Below are 13,109 nucleotides of genomic sequence, written 5' to 3'. Positions count from 1 at the left end.
CGACAGTGACCCCAACATCAGACATCGACAGTGACCCCGAACATCAGACATCGACAGGGGCCCCCCCAACATCAGACATCGACAGTGACCCCAACATCAGACATCGACAGTGACCCCAACATCAGACATTGACAGTGACCCCAACATCAGACTTCGACAGTGACCCCAACATCAGACATCGACAGTGACCCCAACATCAGACATTGATCGTGACCCCAACATCAGACATCGGACATCGACAGTGACCCCAACATCAGAGATCAGACATCGAGCCCCAACATGACACATCGACTGGGACCCCCTAACATCAGACATTGTCCCCCAACATCAGACATCGACAGTGACCCCAACATCAGACATCGACAGGGGCCCCAACATCAGACATTGACAGTGACCCCAACATCAGACATCGAAAGTGACCGCAACATCAGACATTGACAGTGACCCCAATATCAGACATTGAGAGCGACCTCCAACATCAGACATTGACAGTGACCCCAACATCAGACATCGACAGTGACCCCAACATCAGACATCGACAGTGACCCCAACATCAGACATCGACAGTGACCCCCAACATGAGACATCGACAGTGACCCCCAACATCAGACATCGACAGTGACCCCAACATCAAACATCGAGAGTGACCCCAACATCAGACATTGACAGTGACCCCAACATCAGACATCGACAGTGTCCCCAACATCAGACATCGACAGTGACCCCAACGTCAGACATCAACAGTGACCCCAACACCAGACATTGACAGTGACCCCAACATCAGACATCGACAGTGACCCACAACATCAGACAGTGACAGTGACCCCAACATCAGACATCGACAGTGAACCCAACATCAGACATTGATCGTGTCCCCAACATCAGATATCGGACATCGACAGTGACCCCAACATCAGAGATCAGACATCGACCCCCAACATCACACATCGACTGGGACCCCCTAACATCAGACATTGTCCCCCAACATCAGATATCGACAGTGACCCCAACATCAGACATCGACAGGGGCCCCAACATCAGACATTGACAGTGACCCCAACATCAGACATCGACAGTGACCGCAACATCAGACATTGACAGTGACCCCAATATCAGACATTGAGAGCGAACTGCAACATCAGACATTGACAGTGACCCCAACATCAGACATCGACAGTGACCCCAACATCAGACATCGACAGTGACCCCCAACATCAGACATCGACAGTGACCCCCAACATCAGACATCGACAGTGACCCCAACATCAAACATCGAGAGTGACCCCAACATCAGACATTGACAGTCAGCCCAACATCAGACATCGACAGTCTCCCCAACATCAGACATCGACAGTGACCCCAACGTCAGACATCAACAGTGACCCCAACATCAGACATCGACAGTCTCCCCAACATCAGACATCGACAGTGACCCCAACGTCAGACATCAACAGTGACCCCAACATCAGACATTGGCAGTGTCCCCAACATCAGACATCGGCAGTGACCCCAACATCAGACATTGACTGTGACCCCAACATCATACATCGAGAGTGACCCCCAACATCAGACATTGACCCCCAACATCAGACATCGACAGTGACCCCCTAACATCAGACATCGACAGTGACCCCAACATCAGACATCGATAGGGACCCCAACATCAGACATCGACAGTGACTCCAAAATCAGACATCGACAGTGACCCCAGCATCAGACATCGACAGTGACCCCAACATCAGACATCGACAGGGCCCCCCCCAACATCAGATATTGACAGGGCCCCCCCAACATCAGACATCGACAGGGCCCCCCCAACATCAGACATCGACAGTGACCCCAACATCAGACATTGACAGTGACCCCAACATCAGACTATGACAGGGGCCCCCCAACATCAAACATCGACAGGGGCCCCCCCAACATCAGACATTGACAGTGACCCCAACATCAGATATCGACAGTGACCCCAACATCATACATCGACAGGGGCCCCTCCAACATCAGATATTGACAGGGCCCCACCAACATCAGACATCGACAGTGACCCCCAACATCAGACATCGACAGTGACCCCCAACATCAGACATCGACAGTGACCCCAACATCAGACATCGACAGGGGCCCCCCAACATCAGACATCGACAGTGACCACAACATCAGACATCGACAGGGGCCCCCAAACATCAGACATCGACAGTGACCCAAACATCAGACATCGACAGGGACCCCAACATCAGACATCGACAGTGACCCCAACATCAGACATCGACAGTGACCCCGAACATCAGACATCGACAGGGGCCCCCCCAACATCAGACATCGACAGTGACCCCAACATCAGACATCGACAGTGACCCCAACATCAGACATGGACAGTGACCCCAACATCAGACATCGACAGTGACCCCAACATCAGACATCGACAGTGACCCCAACATCAGACATTGATCGTGACCCCAACATCAGACATCGGACATCGACAGTGACCCCAACATCAGAGATCAGACATCGAGCCCCAACATCACACATCGACTGGGACCCCCTAACATCAGACATTGTCCCCCAACATCAGACATCGACAGTGACCCCAACATCAGACATCGACAGGGGCCCCAACATCAGACATTGACAGTGACCCCAACATCAGACATCGACAGTGACCGCAACATCAGACATTGACAGTGACCCCAATATCAGACATTGAGAGCGACCTCCAACATCAGACATTGACAGTGACCCCAACATCAGACATCGACAGTGACCCAAACATCAGACATCGACAGTGACCCCAACATCAGACATCGACAGTGACCCCCAACATGAGACATCGACAGTGACCCCCAACATCAGACATCGACAGTGACCCCAACATCAGACATCGATAGGGACCCCAACATCAGACATCGACAGTGACTCCAAAATCAGACATCGACAGTGACCCCAACATCAGACATCGACAGTGACCCCAACATCAGACATCGACAGGGACCCCCCAACATCAGATATTGACAGGGCCCCCCCAACATCAGACATCGACAGGGCCCCCCCAACATCAGACATCGGCAGTGATCCCAACATCAGACATTGACAGTGACCCCAACATCAGACTATGACAGGGGCCCCCCAACATCAAACATCGACAGGGGCCCCCCCAACATCAGACATTGACAGTGACCCCAACATCAGATATCGACAGTGACCCCAACATCATACATCGATAGGGGCCCCCCCAACATCAGATATTGACAGGGCCCCACCAACATCAGACATCGACAGTGACCCCCAACATCAGACATCGACAGTGACCCCCAACATCAGACATCGACAGTGACCCCAACATCAGACATCGACAGGGGCCCCCCAACATCAGACATCGACAGTGACCACAACATCAGACATCGACAGTGACCCCAACATCAGACATTGACAGTGACCCCAACATCAGACATCGACAGTGACCCCAACATCAGACATCGACAGTGACCCCAACATCAGACATTGATCGTGACCCCAACATCAGACATCGGACATCGACAGTGACCCCAACATCAGAGATCAGACATCGAGCCCCAACATCACACATCGACTGGGACCCCCTAACATCAGACATTGTCCCCCAACATCAGACATCGACAGTGACCCCAACATCAGACATCGACAGGGGCCCCAACATCAGACATTGACAGTGAACCCAACATCAGACATCGACAGTGACCGCAACATCAGACATTGACAGTGACCCCAATATCAGACATTGAGAGCGACCTCCAACATCAGACATTGACAGTGACCCCAACATCAGACATTGACAGTGACCCCAACATCAGACATCGACAGTGTCCCCAACATCAGACATCGACAGTGACCCCAACGTCAGACATCAACAGTGACCCCAACACCAGACATTGACAGTGACCCCAACATCAGACATCGACAGTGACCCACAACATCAGACAGTGACAGTGACCCCAACATCAGACATCGACAGTGAACCCAACATCAGACATTGATCGTGTCCCCAACATCAGACATCGGACATCGACAGTGACCCCAACATCAGAGATCAGACATCGACCCCCAACATCACACATCGACTGGGACCCCCTAACATCAGACATTGTCCCCCAACATCAGACATCGACAGTGACCCCAACATCAGACATCGACAGGGGCCCCAACATCAGACATTGACAGTGACCCCAACATCAGACATCGACAGTGACCGCAACATCAGACATTGACAGTGACCCCAATATCAGACATTGAGAGCGAACTCCAACATCAGACATTGACAGTGACCCCAACATCAGACATCGACAGTGACCCCAACATCAGACATCGACAGTGACCCCCAACATCAGACATCGACAGTGACCCCCAACATCAGACATCGACAGTGACCCCAACATCAAACATCGAGAGTGACCCCAACATCAGACATTGACAGTCAGCCCAACATCAGACATCGACAGTCTCCCCAACATCAGACATCGACAGTGACCCCAACGTCAGACATCAACAGTGACCCCAACATCAGACATCGACAGTCTCCCCAACATCAGACATCGACAGTGACCCCAACGTCAGACATCAACAGTGACCCCAACATCAGACATTGGCAGTGTCCCCAACATCAGACATCGGCAGTGACCCCAACATCAGACATTGACAGTGACCCCAACATCATACATCGAGAGTGACCCCCAACATCAGACATTGACCCCCAACATCAGACATCGACAGTGACCCCCTAACATCAGACATCGACAGTGACCCCAACATCAGACATCGATAGGGACCCCAACATCAGACATCGACAGTGACTCCAAAATCAGACATCGACAGTGACCCCAACATCAGACATCGACAGTGACCCCAACATCAGACATCGACAGGGCCCCCCCCAACATCAGATATTGACAGGGCCCCCCCAACATCAGACATCGACAGGGCCCCCCCAACATCAGACATCGACAGTGACCCCAACATCAGACATTGACAGTGACCCCAACATCAGACTATGACAGGGGCCCCCCAACATCAAACATCGACAGGGGCCCCCCCAACATCAGACATTGACAGTGACCCCAACATCAGATATCGACAGTGACCCCAACATCATACATCGACAGGGGCCCCTCCAACATCAGATATTGACAGGGCCCCACCAACATCAGACATCGACAGTGACCCCCAACATCAGACATCGACAGTGACCCCCAACATCAGACATCGACAGTGACCCCAACATCAGACATCGACAGGGGCCCCCCAACATCAGACATCGACAGTGACCACAACATCAGACATCGACAGGGGCCCCCAAACATCAGACATCGACAGTGACCCAAACATCAGACATCGACAGGGACCCCAACATCAGACATCGACAGTGACCCCAACATCAGACATCGACAGTGACCCCGAACATCAGACATCGACAGGGGCCCCCCCAACATCAGACATCGACAGTGAACCCAACATCAGACATCGACAGTGACCCCAACATCAGACATTGACAGTGACCCCAACATCAGACATCGACAGTGACCCCAACATCAGACATCGACAGTGACCCCAACATCAGACATTGATCGTGACCCCAACATCAGACATCGGACATCGACAGTGACCCCAACATCAGAGATCAGACATCAAGCCCCAACATCACACATCGACTGGGACCCCCTAACATCAGACATTGTCCCCCAACATCAGACATCGACAGTGACCCCAACATCAGACATCGACAGGGGCCCCAACATCAGACATTGAAAGTGACCCCAACATCAGACATCGACAGTGACCGCAACATCAGACATTGACAGTGACCCCAATATCAGACATTGAGAGCGATCTCCAACATCAGACATTGACAGTGACCCCAACATCAGACATCGACAGTGACCCACACATCAGACATCGACAGTGACCACAACATCAGACATCGACAGTGACCCCCAACATGAGACATCGACAGTGACCCTCAACATCAGACATCGACAGTGACCCCAACATCAGACATCGATAGGGACCCCAACATCAGACATCGACAGTGACTCCAAAATCAGACATCGACAGTGACCCCAACATCAGACATCGACAGTGACCCCAACATCAGACATCGACAGGGCCCCCCCCAACATCAGATATTGACAGGGCCCCCCCAACATCAGACATCGACAGGGCCCCCCCAACATCAGACATCGACAGTGACCCCAACATCAGACATTGACAGTGACCCCAACATCAGACTATGACAGGGGCCCCCCAACATCAAACATCGACAGGGGCCCCCCCAACATCAGACATTGACAGTGACCCCAACATCAGATATCGACAGTGACCCCAACATCATACATCGACAGGGGCCCCCCCAACATCAGATATTGACAGGGCCCCACCAACATCAGACATCGACAGTGACCCCCAACATCAGACATCGACAGTGACCCCCAACATCAGACATCGACAGTGACCCCAACATCAGACATCGACAGGGGCCCCCCAACATCAGACATCGACAGTGACCACAACATCAGACATCGACAGTGACCCCAACATCAGACATTGACAGTGACCCGAACATCAGACATCGACAGTGACCCCAACATCAGACATCGACAGTGACCCCAACATCAGACATTGATCGTGACCCCAACATCAGACATCGGACATCGACAGTGACCCCAACATCAGAGATCAGACATCGAGCCCCAACATCACACATCGACTGGGACCCCCTAACATCAGACATTGTCCACCAACATCAGACATCGACAGTGACCCCAACATCAGACATCGACAGGGGCCCCAACATCAGACATTGACAGTGAACCCAACATCAGACATCGACAGTGACCGCAACATCAGACATTGACAGTGACCCCAATATCAGACATTGAGAGCGACCTCCAACATCAGACATTGACAGTGACCCCAACATCAGACATCGACAGTGACCCAAACATCAGACATCGACAGTGACCCCAACATCAGACATTGACAGTGACCCCCAACATGAGACATCGACAGTGACCCCAACATCAGACATTGATCGTGACCCCAACATCAGACATCGGACATCGACAGTGACCCCAACATCAGAGATCAGACATCGAGCCCCAACATCACACATCGACTGGGACCCCCTAACATCAGACATTGTCCCCCAACATCAGACATCGACAGTGACCCCAACATCAGACATCGACAGGGGCCCCAACATCAGACATTGACAGTGAACCCAACATCAGACATCGACAGTGACCGCAACATCAGACATTGACAGTGACCCCAATATCAGACATTGAGAGCGACCTCCAACATCAGACATTGACAGTGACCACAACATCAGACATCGACAGTGACCCAAACATCAGACATCGACAGTGACCCCAACATCAGACATCGACAGTGACCCCCAACATGAGACATCGACAGTGACCCCCAACATCAGACATCGACAGTGACCCCAACATCAAACATCGAGAGTGACCCCAACATCAGACATTGACAGTGACCCCAATATCAGACATCGACAGTGTCACCAACATCAGACATCGACAGTGACCCCAACGTCAGACATCAACAGTGACCCCAACACCAGACATTGACAGTGACCCCAACATCAGACATCGACAGTGACCCACAACATCAGACAGTGACAGTGACCCCAACATCAGACATCGACAGTGACCCCAACATCAGACATTGATCGTGTCCCCAACATCAGACATCGGACATCGACAGTGACCCCAACATCAGAGATCAGACATCGACCCCCAACATCACATAGACTGGGACCCCCTAACATCAGACATTGTCCCCCAACATCAGACATCGACAGTGACCCCAACATCAGACATCGACAGGGGCCCCAACATCAGACATTGACAGTGACCCCAACATCAGACATCGACAGTGACCGCAACATCAGACATTGACAGTGACCCCAATATCAGACATTGAGAGCGAACTCCAACATCAGACATTGACAGTGACCCCAACATCAGACATCGACAGTGACCCCAACATCAGACATCGACAGTGACCCCCAACATCAGACATCGACAGCGACCCCCAACATCAGACATCGACAGTGACCCCAACATCAAACATCGAGAGTGACCCCAACATCAGACATTGACAGTCACCCCAACATCGGACATCGACAGTGTCCCCAACATCAGACATCGACAGTGACCCCAACGTCAGACATCAACAGTGACCCCAACATCAGACATCGACAGTGACCCCCTAACATCAGACATCGACAGTGACCGCAACATCAGACATCGATAGGGACCCCAACATCAGACATCGACAGTGACCCCAAAATCAGAGATGGACAGTGACCCCAACATCAGACATCGACAGTGACCCCAACATCAGACATCGACAGGGCCCCCCCCAACATCAGATATTGACAGGGCCCCCCCAACATCAGACATCGACAGGGCCCCCCCAACATCAGACATCGACAGTGACCCCAACATCAGACATTGACAGTGACCCCAACATCAGACTTTGACAGGGGCCCCCCAACATCAAACATCGACAGGGGCCCCCCCAACATCAGACAATGACAGTGACCCCAACATTAGATATCGACAGTGACCCCAACATCATACATCGACAGGGGCCCCCCCAACATCAGATATTGACAGGGCCCCACCAACATCAGACATCGACAGGGCCCCCCCAACATCAGACATCGACAGTGACCCCTACATCAGACATTGACAGTGACCCCAACATCAGTCATCGACAGGGGCCCTCCAACATCAGACATCGACAGTGACCCCAACATCAGACGTCCGATATCGAACCCCAACATCAGACATTGACAGTGACACCAACATCAGACATCGACAGGGGCCCCCAACATCAGACATCGACAGTGACCACAACATCAGACATCGACAGTGACCCCAACATCAGACATTGACAGTGACCACAACATCAGACTTTGAGAGTGACCCCAACATCAGACATTGACAGTGACCCCAACATCAGACATTGACAGTGACCCCAACATCAGACATAGACAGTGACCCCAACATCAGACATCGACAGTGACCCCAACATCAGACATCGTCAGGGACCCCTCAAAATCAGACATCGACAGTGACCCCAACATCAGAGATCGACTGTGACCCCCAACATCAGACATCGACAGGGGCCCCCCTAACATCAGACATCGACAGTGACCCCCAACATCAGACATCGACAGTGACCCCAGCATCAGACATCGACAGTGACCCGAACATCAGACATTGACCCCCAACATCAGACATCGACAGTGACCCCCAACATCAGACATCGACAGTGACCCCAACATCAGACATTGAACTCCAACATCAGACATCGACAGTGACCCCAATATCAGACATTGAGAGCGACCTCCAACATCAGACATTGACAGTGACCCCAACATCAGACATCGACAGTGACCCAAACATCAGACATCGACAGTGACCCCAACATCAGACATCGACAGTGACCCCCAACATGAGACATCGACAGTGACCCCCAACATCAGACATCGACAGTGACCCCAACATCAAACATCGAGAGTGACCCCAACATCAGACATTGACAGTGACCCCAACATCAGACATCGACAGTGTCACCAACATCAGACATCGACAGTGACCCCAACGTCAGACATCAACAGTGACCCCAACACCAGACATTGACAGTGACCCCAACATCAGACATCGACAGTGACCCACAACATCAGACAGTGACAGTGACCCCAACATCAGACATCGACAGTGACCCCAACATCAGACATTGATCGTGTCCCCAACATCAGACATCGGACATCGACAGTGACCCCAACATCAGAGATCAGACATCGACCCCCAACATCACACATCGACTGGGACCCCCTAACATCAGACATTGTCCACCAACATCAGACATCGACAGTGACCCCAACATCAGACATCGACAGGGGCCCCAACATCAGACATTGACAGTGAACCCAACATCAGACATCGACAGTGACCGCAACATCAGACATTGACAGTGACCCCAACATCAGACATCGACAGTGATCCCCAACATCAGACATCGACAGTGACCCCCAACATCAGACATCGACAGTGACCCCAACATCAGACGTCCGATATCGACCCCCAACATCAGACATTGAGAGTGACCCCAACATCAGACATCGACAGTGACCGCAACATCAGACATTGACAGTGACCCCAATATCAGACATTGAGAGCGAACTCCAACATCAGACATTGACAGTGACCCCAACATCAGACATCGACAGTGACCCCAACATCAGACATCGACAGTGATCCCCAACATCAGACATCGACAGTGACCCCCAACATCAGACATCGACAGTGACACCAACATCAAACATCGAGAGTGACCCCAACATCAGACATTGACAGTCACCCCAACATCAGACATCGACAGTGTCCCCAACATCAGACATCGACAGTGACCCCAACGTCAGACATCAACAGTGACCCCAACATCAGACATCGACAGTGACCCCAACATCAGACATTGGCAGTGTCCCCAACATCAGACATCGGCAGTGACCCCAACATCAGACATTGACAGTGACCCCAACATCATACATCGAGAGTGACCCCCAACATCAGACATTGACCCCCAACATCAGACATCGACAGTGACCCCCTAACATCAGACATCGACAGTGACCCCAACATCAGACATCGATAGGGACCCCAACATCAGACATCGACAGTGACCCCAAAATCAGACATCGACAGTGACCCCAACATCAGACATCGACAGTGACCCCAACATCAGACATCGACAGGGCCCCCCCCAACATCAGATATTGACAGGGCCCCCCCAACATCAGACATCGGCAGGGCCCCCCAACATCAGACATCGACAGTGACCCCAACATCAGACATTGACAGTGACCCCAACATCAGACTTTGACAGGGGCCCCCCAACATCAAACATCGACAGAGGCCCCCCCAACATCAGACATTGACAGTGACCCCAACATCATACATCGACAGGGGCCCCCCCAGCATCAGATATTGACAGGGCCCCACCAACATCAGACATCGACAGGGCCCCCCCAACATCAGACATCGACAGTGACCCCAACATCAGACATTGACAGTGACCCCAACATCAGACTTTGACAGGGGCCCCCCAACATCAAACATCGACAGGGGCCCCCCCAACATCAGACATTGACAGTGACCCCAACATCAGATATCGACAGTGACCCCAACATCATACATCGACAGGTGCCCCCCCAACATCAGATATTGACAGGGCCCCACCAACATCAGACATCGACAGTGACCCCAACATCAGACATCGACAGTGACCCCAACATCAGACATCGACAGTGAACCCAACATCAGACATTGACAGTGACCCCAACATCAGACATCGACAGTGACCCCAACATCAGACATTGACAGTGTCCCCAACATCAGACATCGGCAGTGACCCCAACATCAGACATTGACAGTGACCCCAACATCATACATCGAGAGTGACCCCCAACATCAGATATTGACCCCCAACATCAGACATCGACAGTGACCCCCCAACATCAGACATCGACAGTGACCCCAACATCAGACATCGATAGGGACCCCAACATCAGACATCGACAGTGACCCCGACATCAGACATCGACAGTGACCCCAACATCAGACATCGACAGTGACCCCAACATCAGACATTGATAGGGACCCCAACATCAGACATCGACAGTGACCCCGACATCAGACATCGACAGTGACCCCAACATTAGACATCGAAAGTGACCCCTACATCAGACATCGACAGGGGCCCCAACATCAGATATTGACAGGGCCCCCGCAACATCAGACATCGACAGGGCCCCCCCAACATCAGACATCGACAGTGACCCCAACATCAGACATTGACAGTGACCCCAACATCAGACTTCGACAGGGGCCCCCCAACATCAAACATCGACAGGGGCCCCCCCAACATCAGACATTGACAGTGACCCCAACATCAGATAGCGACAGTGACCCCAACATTAGACATCGACAGGGGCCCCCCCAACATCAGATATTGACAGGGCCCCACCAACATCAGACAACGACAGGGCCCCCCCAACATCAGACATCGACAGTGACCCCAACATCAGACATTGACAGTGACCCCAACATCAGTCATCAACAGGGGCCCTCCAACATCAGACATCGACAGTGACCCCAACATCAGACGTCCGATATCGACCCCCAACATCAGACATTGACAGTGACACCAACATCAGATATCGACAGGGGCCCCCAACATCAGACATCGACAGTGACCCCAACATCAGACATCGACAGTGACCCCAACATCAGACATTGACAGTGACCACAACATCAGACTTTGACAGTGACCCCAACATCAGACATTGACAGTGAACCCAACATCAGACATAGACAGTGACCCCAACATCAGACATAGACAGTGACCCCAACATCAGACATCGACAGTGACACCAACATCAGACATCGACAGGGACCCCTCAAAATCAGACATCGACAGTGACCCCAACATCAGAGATCGACTGTGACCCCCAACATCAGACATCGACAGGGGCCCCCCTAACATCAGACATCGACAGTGACCCCCAACATCAGACATCGACAGTGAACCCAACATCAGACATCGACAGTGACCCCAGCATCAGACATCGACAGTGACCCGAACATCAGACATTGACCCCCAACATCAGACATCGACAGTGACCCCCAACATCAGACATCGACAGTGACCCCAACATCAGACATTGACCTCCAACATCAGACATCGACAGTGACCCCCAACATCAGACATCGACAGTGACCCCAACATCAGACATCGACAGTGACCCCAAACATCAGACATCGACAGTGACCCCAACATCAGACATCGACAGGGGCCCCCCAACATCAGACATCGACAGTGACCCCAACATCAGACATCGACAGTGAACCCAACATCAGACATTGACAGTGACCCCAACATCAGACATCGACAGTGACCCCAACATCAGACATTGACAGTGTCCCCAACATCAGACATCGGCAGTGACCCCAACATCAGACATTGACAGTGACCCCAACATCATA

Source organism: Pristiophorus japonicus, chromosome 11 (genome assembly GCF_044704955.1).
Source record: "Pristiophorus japonicus isolate sPriJap1 chromosome 11, sPriJap1.hap1, whole genome shotgun sequence".
NCBI lineage: Eukaryota > Metazoa > Chordata > Chondrichthyes > Pristiophoridae > Pristiophorus > Pristiophorus japonicus.
This window is presented reverse-complemented; position numbering follows the sequence as displayed.